Genomic DNA, 15133 nt, shown 5'->3' with positions numbered 1-15133 from the left:
ACCATCAGGGGGTCCCTGTGGATGTTTTTTTCTGCAGAGCCATGAAGTAACACTCAGATAAACATCCTCAATTCTCAAACAAACAAGCAAACAAACATGTAACTCCCTCTTCAGACATTTCATGATTTTTCTCCTATTCAGGGAAATTTCCTTGAAGAAACGGAAGATATTTTCAGTGCCTGCAAATGATGGTCACAGATGCCAAGGGGATGACAGTGGCTTGTCAGAGGCTAGGCATGCACCACAGGAAGCTGAGGGCCTCAGGGGCTCCTGCCAGAGCCAGGGCAGCTAGGGGTGCCCCTCCCAGCTGTGTGGAAGGCAAGATGCTGGGGTTACTGCTGTGGCTGGCCCCCTTCCTGATGAACCCTGTCAACTTCGTGAGGTTGGAAGCTGCATCCTCTCCATCATTCATCAGCCAATTAGAAGCCCCTGGAAGCCACGCTCCTTTAACCACAGAAACAGAAGCATTCTGAGCCGGTCTTCCCTTTATTGCCAGGATGAGGCGTGGGTGTGGAGACTACAGGGGGAGACACAAGCCTTTGTGAGGATCTGCTATGGCTTTACCAATAGCCTCGTACCTTCCTGCCATCTGTAGGCTGCTATGTGGCTGTGCCCGAATGGCACTGTCCTTCTGCGTGTTCCCACGTCCCAGCACACTCTCAAGCTCCTCGCTTCTCTCATGACTGCTCTGTGAAGAAGGCCTCACTCGCCAGGCCAGGGACCTGGGGGCCCACGAGGGGCACATGGCTATCCAAGCCACTCAGTGAGGAGGCTACGGCATGAACACCGGAACCTCAGCTTTATCCCTGCCCCAGTCTGCGTCACATAGCAGGGGTGAGAGAGGGGACAGAGAGAGGGAGCTGCAAAAGTGTCCAGATGGTGATGGACACAGGGAAAGGAAGGCTTGAGGCGACCCCTGAGGCGCAAAGCCGAGCAGAACAGCCCCGGGTTTGTGTCTTTGCTAGGGCACCTTGAAATAGGGTACTCCCGTCCTGGGTCCCTGCTCCTGCTTGCTCTGGAGGGCCTGCCTGCAGGGTGCAGCAGACAGCAGAGATGTAAAGTGTGGAACCCAGACATCATCAAGCACTCATTGCTTTAAGCACTGCTCATTACTGTAGAGCTGTGCCCACCAGCACATAAAAGCAAGGGTGGACAAGAGGTAGACACGTGAGGGAGCCCTTAGGATGGGTGCTGAGAAGCATGCTCTACCAGAAGCACTTAGATGCCATTTAATTTCATTGTTCTATCCCCTAGAGAGGTAATTACTATTCTCAAACATTGCAGGTGAGGAAGTAGAGACCTTGAGACCAAATGGCTATAGCTAGTGAGCCAGCGCCTTATTTTCAATAGATTTAGGACCTTGGCTTATGGAGCTGGATGACCTGGGCTGTGCCCTGGGAACCCAACCACCAGAAGGAAGCATGTGCCACTCAGAGGGTCGGTTAAGTGACTAAGTCATCCTTTTGGCCCGTGGGCTCCCTGACACTCAGTGTGATTGACTCACTGAGGGTGTTACTAGGGAATGGAGGAAGAAAGGCTCAGTGTAGATTCCAGATTTCCCTCCCTCCACCAACCGGATGGCTGTGGTACCCCGAGTCACATAGAGGGCCTGATATACCAGCCAGGCAGGTCTTGAAGGGACTCCAAGGCTGGCCTGCAACCCCCTCTTCTGAGGTGCAGACGTAGCTCACAGTGAGGGCCTGGGGAGCTGTAAAATCCCATTTGCCACAATTAGCAGATGATGAATGAGACAGCGGCAGCAGCAGCAGGCCCTGCTCCCCAGAGGCCCACACCTCTGTCTCCTGCCAGCATCAGCTTGGGACGCGAACCAGCCGAGCACCTGGTACCCAGAGCACCTGGAGACACGCCCCTGGGCCCGCTGGGGAGCAGGCATTTCCCTGTTCTGCTTTCCTGAGATCCCTCTGGACTCGATATTATTGGCAAGCTCATGCCCTATGTGGTCTATAGGAACCCGACATGGTCTATAGAGAAGAGTGAAATAGGGGAGGTGCCCTGAAGGGCGGGGAAGGAGAGAAGAGGCGGACACTGAAGCGCTGGAGGTAGCGTGGAGTAGAAAGCGCAGATGGAGTGGCTAGCCCAGAGGCGCAGGATCCGGTCATGCTGGTGGGACTTCTTCCCTTCTGCACCAGAGGCCTTTGGACACTTCGTGAGATGGCAGCAGCACTTTAAAATCCATCCGCAGTTAGAAAAATACCCCTGAAAAGGAGCGGGGGGGTACCCTCAGCTATAGTCTGCTAGAATATCAGTGCCCGCTTGCATAAGAGCACATCACACAGAGGCAGCCCGGCGCTTGCAGCATCCCTAAAGCCTGGAGGATCACAGAGGAGAGCCAAGCTTCTGTTGCTCTTTGGTGCTGCAAAAATAATAGGTCCTCGGGCCCAAAGAGAGGAGTAGAGAAGGTCTCAGCCAGATTCCCTCCTGCTCAATTAATCAAATGTGCTTTATGTAGCTCAAAATAAATACAGCTCTCATTGGCAGGCTTGTGCTACAGCTGAACGATCCAATATGTAAGTTACTCTAGCCTCAGCATTCCTGAAGGGGACCCAGTGTCTACCCTGAGAGGTCCCTGAGTGCCTGTGGACTCATCAGCCCTCTGGTGCCCACACAGCTAACTTATTCCTCCATGGGGCCATCTGCTCCACAACATTTTTTTTTCCCTGGGCCTGGTCATTTCTGAGCTTACAAACTCCAGCCCCAGGACCAGGTCTGCTAATATGAGATGGTGGTGGTTGGGGTTGGGGTGGGCAGTAGGGTATGAGTGTGCTGGGCTGATGACCTGCAGGACAGGAACAGCCAGAGGACTCTCTCCTGGATGCTGGAATTATCCCCACAATTCTGGAGGCTGAAGAGTGGGGCATTGGCATGGGCAAGGTTCTGGGCCTGGTTTCTTCTGGCTTGGAGACAGCCTTCTCCACTGAATTCTCACGAGACAGTTGGGAAACAGGAGAACTCTACAGAGTCCCTTTTCACCACCTCATCACGTCGCAAAGGTTGGGAGTGCTGGTCTGAACATGTTAGTTTGGGGTGGGGTGGCACTATCATTATGTTGGTTAAAACAGTACTGATTCTCCTGTTTCCTGCAAAATAATGCACAGGTGGGTAAGTCAGGCATGACTTCTGATTTCATCAGATGCTCCATTTATTAGGAGAGGAATGTTAAATCACTAAATGTTTGTTGAAAGAACCAACAAATGAATGACTTACAAGACTAATTATAGCTTCGAAGGAAATGCTCAACTGAGGGGAGACATCGACAGACTCACACCACTGTGAGATGGACCAGGTGTAAGGCGTGTACTGGTGTACACAGCTCCAACACAGACCAGAGACATGGGGTTTAATCAGAAAGGGACTCGTCAGAGAAGCATCTCAAGATCATCCCTGAACCACAGAGGTAAAATTATCCACCTGGGGTGACTGGCTGGAGAGCGGGAGAATGGGGAGCGTGTCAGAGCAGCTGGGCAGGGGGTGTGAGGAGGTAGAGCTGAGACAGGTCACCGGCTGCTGTGAGTTCCTAGTACTTGAGTGGTAGGGGCAGCAGGTAGGGGTAGGCTTGGATATAGCAAGAGCCTTGCAGGCCCTGGGGGGAGGTTGTTCTTCCTTCTGGGCTCAGCCACGTGGGGGTGACAGCAGGTCTCCCTCCCAAGGCTTAGGGTGAGCCTGTGTGCAACACGTCCGGGTGTATGTGTGAGCTTGCGTTCTGCAAGCTTGCCCAGGGCCCCTAACAACTGTCTATCCCCTCTCAGAGCGCTTATTGCCCTCGGTGTTACTCCTTGCCTGGCTTCCCTGGCAGTCTGCCTGAGTTCTCTCAGCCCTGGGAGAACAGGAGTGTTTGCTTTTCACTTCCCGTGCATCCTCAACACCCAGCATGGGTTGCAATCCTACAGGACACTAACTGTGCACAGGCGTGGAACTGGAATGGCTGAATGAATGAAGAAGCGCTTGCTAGAGGCCCTTGTAATCTGTCCTCAAAGCTGCTCCCTCACAGGAGGGATAGCTCCTGGAGGCAAGAGGTTCCCCCAAACCTGGGTCAGGTTTATGCAGAGGACCAGCCCGGGAGATGGGTGTTTGCCTGGTAGCCCGGCCTGCTACGCAGAACCCTTCTTGCTCTTTGAGTCCGTTGTAACATGGTGTGTGCAGAACTGAGAGAGGAAGCATGCTCTGGAGCCTTGTGGCAAACACAAACTCACAAAGACCAAAGGGAGTGAGTGGCGCCCCTCAGTCACAGGAGAGGTACCCTCTGGCCATACTGCCAGTTTCTTGGTGGGATGGCACCGCTTAGGGCCTCCTGAGGATGTATATGGCAGATCCGAGGTGGCAGTTGATCTTTACGATGCCTGAAAAACTAAGTCCAGCGGAAAGGGGCAGCAAAGAACTATCAACTGTTGAGAGGGTCGGATGAGAAAACGTTGGTTACGCTATAGATGAAGTGTGTTGCTCTCCTGCTGAGGTCCCACGGCACACCTGAAAATGGAGAAATGAGCCGTTTCTTGCTCCAGGCCCTCCGAAGGTAAACTCAACCCTGACTAGTGTAGAGCCGGGCCCAACAGAGTCTAGACCCCTGTGCTAGGTCACAGTGCTTTCAGGAAAAATACAGGCCAAGCTGAGATTAGGAAGAGGCTTGTGTTCACTCCTGAGATGTGTGTCAATGAGGTGCCCCATGCTAGGTGGCTAGAAGCAGGGCTGGCTGTCTTGTGAAAAGATGACAGTTGCGATACCCCTGTACCCGGGTGAGGTCTAGCCTGAAGCAGCAGGGATTGGGACCTCAATATATCTCTTGGGACACTCGACTAACCCACATTAATTGGTGAGCAAACATAAACCCCGACCTACCAAGTCATATGCAAATCGGACAAGGGGTATCTAGACCACGTATCCAGACTGCCTTTAGTCACAGGGTCCCATGCTGCTCCCAGAGCTGGAGCACCAGCTTGTCTTGTCTGCGGAGACCCTGTGGTGGAGGAGACAATGAGACCAGCATGGCTGCCACCCAGGGTGCCACCACTCTGGGACTGGGCAACCAGCAGGCCTTCCCTAGGGGCACAAGCGCTCCACATAAATAACCACCCTGACATGATTCCAGCTGTCACACACTTCTCGGGCTCTAAGACCCTCTCTGGTCTCAGCCTCCTCTGTGAGAATAGCGCTCCTTCTGACATGACACCACGGACGACATGACAGAGTGGAAGGAGGTGCGAAAGTCACGGGGGAAGTCGGTGACAGTGACAGCCGGGTTGTTTGCCACGGCAGAACCGAGTCTCACCTTCCCTGTAAAAGCATGTGGTTAGCACACTTGTCATTCGCCGTCTGTAGGAGCACCCTCAGAAATCACATGGCCTGCCCTTCGCCTCTTTGGCCCCCACCCAGGTGGCAGTGTGAGTGGAACTCTTCATGGTCCTTTCTGCGCTCCTTTGGGTTTTCAAGCAAAACTGTCACCTGTTACAAGGCAAGTGAAGGGACTCTTTCTCTTCTCATGGACGCCAGGCTTTTCCCACTTATTGTGGGTGCCATTGTCCTGGGGTTGCGGCACCTGTATCTAGCTACCAAGCTCCTCAGTGTGGCAGAAGCTTGGTGGCAGCTAATAAAGGACTGTGTGAACTTGGGACATTGGTCCCAAGGCACACAACTGGATAATTATCTTCAACATGGAGAACCAGGAAGCCCAGGCATGACTAGCAGACTTTGTGTTTCATTTCCTGGCAAAGGGAGAAACACAGGCGTGGCTTCCACCTACCTCCGAGCTGTCTATCAATTCAGAGGAGCTGCATTGCCCCATTGGAACTAGCCAGGCTTCCTAAAGTAAAATGTGAGGATAGGCAGTGATTTCAGCCTCCCACAGGCCGGGATGCCTTCCCTTCCCCTTGGCTCCCCAACCAAGTCTCACCCTTTCTCCCCTCTCTGCTCTGGCACCAGGCTGCTCAGAGTAGGCACCTCTGTAGCTCCAACTGTACCCCCTTGCCCAGGGGACAGCACATTCCAGCCTCATTCTCATGCTGTCTCCCCACTTTGGGAGGAAGCTGACAGCCTTGGTTCCACCAACAACTAGCATTAGAGCAGGCTGTTTCCCATGGAGCCCACAGCCTCCTCTTGGCAGACAGGGCACTTTCCCCTCTCCATCCCTTGGGAAGGGCACCCCAGGCTCCCAGTAGAACCTTGTGGGGACAGAGCTCTCCAGGGAGCAGAGTGGCTTGCTGATGGAGAGGCAAACAATTTGTCTATTTCCTTTGGAATCTGCCCAGGTGATACAACGTTATTGACCGGGCTGGGGTACAAAAGGCATTAGGCAGAGGTGGTGTGCACAGTTCTGGCCACAGACTCCAGAATATGTTGTTACTGGCTACGTCCATTCCTACTTGGCAAGTGGTCTTTGGACCAGATTTTGTTTTTCAGTCTGGGCTTAATGTGCAAAGCACCCTGGGTCAGAATCAAAAGGCTGGTGTCTGGCCAGATGGCAGGGCTCGAGGTTAGGGAGGGATTGTACAGCTCCAGAGGATCCATGGTGGTGAGGAGGACCAGTGGAGTCACCGTCAAGAAGCCCAGAGCTAAGTGACAGAGGGCAGTGGTGCCCTGGTGATAGAGTTTCCCTCCAGTGCCACGTGCCAGGCCTGCACAGAACGGGAGACAGAACCTGGCAAGGAACAGCAGCCACCCTGTTGAGAAGGAAACAGCATTGACTTTCGAAGGCTTTGTTGACTGGGAAGCTGCAGGGCCAGGCTCTTCCTGCCCAGCCAGCGGTCCTCCCAGGACCACCTTGCATTAAAAACGATATTATCGGCTTTATGTTGCACAATTCTCAGGCAGTTCTATGTAAGGTATATGATTCAATGTTAGTTTTATTTTCAGAGGTCTGTAGCCATGGCCATGATCAATTTTAGAATATATTTATTACCCACTCTTCCCCGATCTATACCCTGAGCACTCGCAGGCCTTTACTCCTCTCTGCTCCCCAAGTCCAGGCACCTTGCCATATTTCTGTTTCCACAGGCCGGCCTGCTGGACTTCCACAGCACTCCCAGAGTCTGGTTTCGGCATCTGTCCATGGGGGCCGTGGAGCAGCTGGGATGCCTGGGCAGCTGGATGAGGACGCAGGTCTATAGTGCTGCTGCCTCCTCATCTGCACCAATCTGATTTCTCCCCGAGTCTCCTGGACACTCTCTATTGAAAACCCTAGACCAACAGAACCCACAGGCATGGAGGCCAGGGTGGCTTTGCCGATTCCTTGCTGTGGGACCTCCGCAAGTCTCTAAACCCTTGTGGAGCTGTTTCTCAGCTACAAACTAAGATCCCTCCAGGAAGTCCTCCTCCTTGCCTTGCATGGGGTTCAGTGGAGGGAGACGTGTGAACCCACTGCCAACACACAGCCACGTGTGGCTAACGCCTTAGAACCCTAGCTCTTTTGAGTCTATCAAACAGTGAAAAGCTCCTCTTCCTACCGCACTAACCTGAAGCCCTCCCTCTGCTCAGCTCTAGCTCAGCATCTTGCCATGGGTACTCCAGAGCTGAAGGGACACCACCATAAATCTCCAGAGGGACGTTGTCCCTCCCCACAGTCCCTGACAAAATAGCAAACCAATCGACCCTGGGCTGGGCACGATGCCATCTAGAGTGTCTCACTGCCACGTGATGTACTCTGAGGTACCTGGATTGTCACTTGATAACTAGTGGGTGGAGATGGTCCTCAGTGACGGGCTGGCTCTGTTAGGCCACCACTAACAGAGTCAACCCTCCTGTTCATCAGTCTCTTTCTCTGATCAATTTATGATGAAAACAGTTGGTGGCACCGTGAGTCACATACTGGACGAACATTGATGCTTCAGCTACTGTGAGGAATCTTAGTGATGTCATCATTGTTACTTTGAGACAGGGTCACATGGATTCCAAGCTGGCTTCAAATTCATTGTGTGGTTGAGTATGACCTTGAACTTCTGGCTTTCCTGCTACCATCTCCTGTGTTAGAATTATAGGTGTGTATACCATTGTGGCCTTAAAAATATTATTGACTGTTGTCAGAGAGGGGTGCAAAGACTCTCTGAAAAGCACTGGTGTCAGTCAGGCACAAACACCTCTCTGTGCCTCAGTTTCCCCATGCTTATAATAGGCATAAAATAATGTCAAGTTCAAGGTGTAGCTGAGGAGGAATGAGTTCATGCTTGGAGGGAAATATAGAAGCATAGAGCCACCCCTGCCATCCCTGAGCAGTGGGGAACAGAACCATAGAGCTACTCTGCCATCCCTAAGCAGTGGAGACACAGAACCATAGAGACACCCTGCCATCCCTGAGCAGTGGAAACACATAGATCCATAGAGCCACCCTGCCATCCCTGAGAAGCTTTCCTGGAACCTTCCTGATCACCAACACGGCTGGCTATCTTCCTCTTGCTTTCTCTCCTTGCCTGCTCCCCATTCTGTTATTTCTCTGACATACAAACTAGCCTCCTGCTTTCCATTTTCCTCCAACAGATTGCAACCGCAGAAGTTAAAGCCTTGAGAGCTGGGACACAGCTCAGAGGTAGGATGCTTGCCTAAAGCACATGAAGCCCTGGGATCCATTCCCAGAGCAGCACCCCCCTCTCCCAAAAAAAAAGTTTTTTGAAAATGTGAAATCATTCTGGTGTAGCTCCTCCTGTAGAATGCAAATGTTCGGGAGAAGGGTGAGACCCAGCATGAGGAAAGACCAGGGACCCATTCCCCAGGGTGTCTGCCTGCAAGACCTAGCTTACCACATTTCTTTCTTGTTGGATGTTTCAGGCAAGATTAAAGCAATCCCAGCAAATGTCAGTGACCCCATTGCCTGGTGCCTGGAATGAAATTCCATTTCTGCCTTTGAGTTTTAGGCGCAGTGACGCCGAGGCTTCGGGGGAATCACAGATGAAATACAGAGAGGCAGCAAAGGGAGGTGGGCCTGCCGATTATCTCCCATCTCGCCTGTGGCTGCTGACTGTGTTATCATTTATCACAGCCCCTGCCTCTGCCTTGGAAAAACATCTGCTGATAGTGAGTTGAATAAATACCCCAACCAGCCCTGGGAAGACAGCCTGGCTCAGCCACCCAGAAGGTACATTTGCCTCCAGTACCCTCCTAACCTTTTCCGTGGAATGGCACAGCGGCCGAACAAGATGGCGCAGCCTCCCCCAGGTGCGTGGGACAGGACCTTGGAACCCAAACTCCTTGATATTTACAGTACCCAGGGGCAGGTACTTGGTCTAGGAGCCTGAGACTGCAACCTCAGCTAATGATATAGTTTCCGTCCAAGGGGATTCTGAGCACTGGCAGGCAGGCACGCACATGCGCAAATGAACAGGAGTCCAAATCTCAAAAGGAGGATGACCAAGTTGGAAGAGACCTCAAGGTTGTCTGAACCACTTGCCCCCTCCCACTGACAGAGCAGACGTGGATACCCGAGGTAAGGAACAGGCCTGCACCTCTGTCCACCCTGACTCTTGTTTTTCTCCATTGTCACATGTTTCCAGTGGCCATTTACTGAGAACTTCGTGTGAGATCCTAGGCCTGAAACACTCCAACTGTTTAGTCACCCTATCCCTGCATCCTTCCCACAACAGGCAATCCTTTTGTTTTGTTGGTGCTCTCCTGAACACTTAGTGGGACCACAACTCCCTACCAAACACTGAAGAAGCTGGGAAGGCCACAGAGGGCCTGGGCTCCCCATCGCACAGGCTGGGGCTGAGTAGGTCCTTTCTCATTCATTTATTCAACAAATTCAGCCAGCCATTGAGGCATTGATGACGCAAGAGTGAATAAAACATTCACTATGTTCACAACAAGTTCATTTAAAGCCCAGCAGACAGGTGTCTGTAGGAGTTGATAACAGGCAGACTTAACCCCCAGGATGGGGTGGGCAGGATGATTTCCCTGAAAAAGGAGCATTTACACTCAGAAGGATCGAGAATTTGGCCAGTGATGCATGGAGCTCAGAGTAAGGATGCAGACTTGCAACCCGGGCAGAAGGGTGCCATTTGCAAAGGCCGTGAGGACAAGCTGCTTGCCATATTTGAGGAACGAGATAGGATTAATGAGAAGTCAAAGGAGTTGGTATTGTGCTTTTGCACCTATGTGTTGCAGCTGTTTAGTTCACAGGAGGACAAGGTAAGTGGTCCCAGAGCCCGGGGGGGGGGGGGGGGGGGAGGACCATTGCAGTAAGTAGCAAATGAGTCAGGCTAGACATACAGACCCTAATCCCAAGCTATGTTTACAGATCCTGATTCCAGTCCACAGATCGGATGAAGGTAGAAGTTACTGCAACTTCAGGGGAGTCCGTGGGATGGGCTTTAATGAGACCTCTGGCCCTTGAACAGCCCCATCCGTATTGCCTGTTAAATAAAACTCCTGCCCCTCCAGCTTGCCCCAGCGCTCTGGCAGGGGGAATCTGTTGGTTGTTTCATTGTGGATGGAGCTTCCAGAGCCATTGGGAAGTCCAGTAGGCTGTGTCTCTTGGGCTCTGCATCACTGCTAATCTTCCTCTCAGGAGCTCTGGGCATGACAGTTACGAGCTCCAGAGACAGGTTGCCTGATTCGGAATCTAATCTAGACATTGTCCTCTCTTAGCTGGGTGACCTCAGGCAACTCTCTTGAACTCTGTGTCCTGTTTATAAAATGAGGACAACAGTTTCCTCACTGGTGGGTTGGTCTAAGGATTAGATGGCCCAATGCACATACATGTAGGGCCCTGGGTGAAGCCTGGGAGCTTAATGGTGCTTATGTCTTTAATATCAGCAGTATTTTTATGACTCTGTCATACCCACACGCCTGATCCAGAAACTCAGCCAAGCCTTCCACATACTTTATGTCTAAGCTCCCATGAATCTGAGGTAGCTAGCAATCCTCATTTTTTTAAATGAGGAAACAGGCTCTCAAAAATTTAACAACACGGCTCTTCAGTGTTTGAGTGAGGATTCAGTCTTTCTCTTCGAAGGAGCCTACTTCTAGATTCCTATCCCCAATTATCCACTTCTCAGCAAAATCCCCTAAAACCATGTTATTAATGACAAACATGAGCTTGGCATCCACTACCTGTGGTTGGTTTGCAGATTTTTCAGTAGCTCATCTTGCCCCTGGAGAACTCTCCAGGGGACCTTCATTAGCATACAATTCTTTGGGGGAAAATGAGACAACAGCTGGCCCTGCCAATCTCCATGGCAACACTCCAGTAACTACAGACTCCAGTCAACGGGAAACATTTATATATACACACAAGCTCGATAGGTACACTTAACTGCAATATTATACACCCATAGACTTCCTGATGATGAGTTGCTGGGGTTCAAAGATGTGTCAAAGAACTCAGTGAGCTGGGTCCAGTGAGGGAGAGTTCACGCCAGAGAGAATATCCCACACTGGCCCCATCTGCTTCTCTCGTCAGTGTGTCAGTGAGGAGCCAGGCTGGCCTTACAGTCACATGACCTGTGTCAACGATCACCTGGGCCTTGTGCCACAAAAGGCTGAATTTAGTTCTCACTGGCACCATCTTGAAATTGTTAATGATGTTTGAACAAGGGGCTTTGCATGTCCACCTTGAAGTGAGCCCCACAATTCATGCCCAGTCCTGAGTGAGAAGAGGGCAGTGGAGAGATATGTATGCCTCTGCTTCTTAGGCCACATCACCTTTCCTTCTCTTCTCCCTCAGAGCACTGCTAAGTCACCCAATACGCCAGTTCAAAATTCAATGCTCTTTCCCAATTGTGGTCTCCCACAGGTTCACACATTCTAATACTGGGTCCCCAGCTGGTGGTACTGTTTTGGAAGATTGTGAAACCTCTAAGAGGTGGAGCCTTGCTGGAAGAAGGGACTTGAGGATCTACAGACCAATTCAACTTCCTGCCTGCTGATTACTGATACAGGATGATCTGGTGTCTGCTACTGCGTCTCCTCTGCCATGGCGGACTGTATCCCTTCTTAGATCCCAAGACAAAATAAACTCTTCCTTCCTTAAATTCCTTTTGTCAGATATTTTGTTGCAGCCAAGTGAAAAGTTGCTAAGACATCCCTAAGAAATGTAGTTATGCCAATGTCACCAGAATCAAGCGGAGGCTCTCCCTGTAGACAGTGGCTGCTCTGTGTTAAATGGCTGCTAGGCCCCAGCTCTGCACTCTACTGGAACTGATGCTGTTTCCTAAGTCCAGGCTGTTCCTGTGCTTGGCTCACACCCATCACTCTCTATGACATCCTGCTTCCCTGCCCCCACCCCAATTTATGCATGGCTAAGTAAGAAATATTGGGAGTGGGCAATGCCATGATTTCTGTTAAGTGGATAAAGATATTTTCAGCATGAAAAAAGGCCCATCACCACAAAGACAGGGGTAAGTAGGAGTCTGAAGACCCAAGACTGAAAGCTTTTACACTGTGAAAGCAACATGGTGTCTGCTTTCTGTCCCCAAGCTCAGGGACTGTTCTGCCCAGCTGAGGTTTAGTTCCTCTATGTGCTAACCCAGTATCCTTCCATAGAATGTCCCCAGTTGCCTAGCCTGTTCTAATGTGCTTTAGTCAACCACAACCAAAGGAGGTCCAGCTTGCCTAGTGTATGCCCACCAGGGGAGCTAGAATGGGGGCCAGTCAGAGGCTGGGTTTTGAGACTAGACAGACATGGATACAAACCCTGAACTTTGCCATGTTTGATCTACAGACTAGGGCAAGAAGCTTAACCCTTTCAAACCTTAGGGTCCTATTTAAGAAATTTAAGTAATGCATCTCTCAAGGCAGGCATGGGGTTTAATGAGACCATGTGCACAAGAGGCTTCGTTGACTCCACACTGAGTAGTTGCTGAAAGGTTGGTTTGCTTTCCCCTTCTTTCACGTAGAGGGAAGGACTATGGTAAAGATGGGCTTCCCCTCAGCTCCACACCATGTTGGTTGGTTACAAAGCTCTGCTATTCACTCCTCCTTCCCAGACCTTGGGTAAAGAAAACAAAATATAAAAGATCTGCCCCAGAAATCAAAACTTCAAGAACTCTTATCCTTCAAGGATAACCTACAGATGGCATAGATCAGTCATTCACTTTGGACCCTTCCAAAAAAGGGTGATTCCTCTGGGATGTGAATATGATTAGATGGGAAGCTAGCTTCTTTACAAGGGCAGGATTCCGTCTTTCTATAGCTGTCTTGAAGGAGCATGTGGTTTATTGCTCTTCTACAGCTTGGAACCTTTGGCAGGTAAGCTCCATGTTTCTATTATGTAACAGAATTGAACCCTTGACAGCTCTTACATGTCACCATCAGGAGCCAAGGAAAGTTACATGTGAATAAACCCAGAACTCACCACCAGTTGAACTCCATGACTGACCTTAGGCAATACCTATGATTCATTCTGCTGAGCCTTGCTTGAGCTTGAGATTCTGACATACAAGGTTGAGAGTTATAATAAAACATAATTGTCTATGAAGCGAGTTCCAGGACAGTCAGGACCACTATACAGAGAAACCCTGTCTTGAAAACCCAAAAATGAACAAACAAACAAATAAATAAAGTAGGGGATATATATATATATATATATATATATATACATATATACATATATATATATTTAAATCATGTACATGTGGTATGAGCATGTGCATGGGAGTGCATGTGTCCACAGAAGCCAGAAGAGGGGCTCTCTGCTCCTCCCTGTCCCAGAGACAGCCACATCTTTTCATGCAGTGCCAGCCTCATTCCTGAGACACGGTGGTGAAGGTCAGAGTGAACAGATTTGGCACAATTGAACTCCTGGTTACCAGGTCTGCCTTCCAGTCTGGCAAAATTGAAATTGTTGCCATCAATGATCCCTTCATTGACCTCAACTACATGGTCTGCATGTTCCAGTATGACTCTATCCATGGCAAGTTCAACGGTACAGTCAAGGCTGAGAACAGGAAGCTCATCATCAACAGGAAGGCCATCACCATCAAATGGGGTGATGCTGGTGCTGAGTATGCTGTGGAGTCTACTGGTGTCTTCACCACTATGGAGAAGGCTGGAGCCTACTTGAAGATTGGGGCCAAAAGGGCCATCATCTTCGCCCCTTCTGCTGATGTCTCCATGTTTGTGATGGGTGTGAACCATGAGAAGTACCATAATTCACTCAAGATTGTCAGCAATGCTTCCTGCACCAACTGCTTAACCCCTCTGGCCAAGGTCATCCATGACAACTTTGGCATTGTGGAAGGACTCATGACCACTTCCATGCCATCACTGCCACCCAGAAGCATGGCCCCTCTGGGAAGCTGTGGTGTGATGGCTATGGGCTGCCCGGAACATCATCACTGCATCCACCGATGCTGCCAAGGCTGTGGGCAAGGTCATCCCAGGGCTGAACAGGAAGCTCACAGGCAAGGCTTTCTGTGTTCCTACCCCTAATGTGTCTGTCGTGGATCTGACATGCCGTCTGCAGAAACCTGCCAAGTAGGATGACATCAAGAAGGTGGTGAAGCAGGCATCGGAGGGCCCACTAAAGGGCATCCTGGGCTACACTGAGGACCAGGTTGTCCCCTGCGACTTTAACAGTGACCCCCACTCTTCCATCTTTGATGCTGGGGCTGGCATTGCTCTCAATGACAACTTTGTGAAGCTCATTTCCTGGTATGACAATGAATACGGCTACAGCAACAGGGTGGTGGACCTCATGGCCTACGTGGCCTCCAAGGAGTAAGAAGCCCTCCCTGGACCACCCACCCACCCAAGCAAGGACAACAAGAGAGAGGCCCTCAGCTGCTGAGCAGTTCCTGTCCCATCTCAGCCCCCAACACTGAGCATCTCCCTCACAGTTTCCATCCCAGACCCTCAGAATAACAGGCTGTGCTTAGAGAGCCCTACTCTCTTGAATACCATCAATAAAGTTTACTGTACCCCCTAAAAAAAGCCAGAAGAGGGTGACAGATTCCCTAGAGCTGGGGTTTCAATTGTAAACTGCTCAGTGTGGGTACTGAGAATGGAACCCAGGTCCTCTGCAAGAGCAGTAGACATTGCTAAGCTAACTCTCAAATGGTGGTTATTTTAAGCAATAAATACCTTAGGGTAGGGTGCCTCCTTCTTATGTAATAAAATTGCTATTAAGCAATTGTCACCACTTGCAACAGACAAGGAAATCATTAAAACAAAGGAAATAACTTGTCCAGACAGCTGA

At 50.6% G+C, this 15133-nt stretch overlaps 1 pseudogene; it reads left to right on the top strand.

The window, feature by feature from the left end:
* Positions 1–9939: 9939 nt before the first annotated feature.
* LOC114700503 lies at positions 9940–14680 on the top strand (annotated as a pseudogene).
* The last annotated feature ends 453 nt before the right edge of the window (positions 14681–15133 follow it).

This window comes from Peromyscus leucopus, chromosome 1 (assembly GCF_004664715.2).
Source record: "Peromyscus leucopus breed LL Stock chromosome 1, UCI_PerLeu_2.1, whole genome shotgun sequence".
Lineage (NCBI taxonomy): Eukaryota > Metazoa > Chordata > Mammalia > Rodentia > Cricetidae > Peromyscus > Peromyscus leucopus.
Note: the sequence above shows the minus strand (reverse complement) of the source record. Positions and strands in the feature narration are given on the sequence as shown.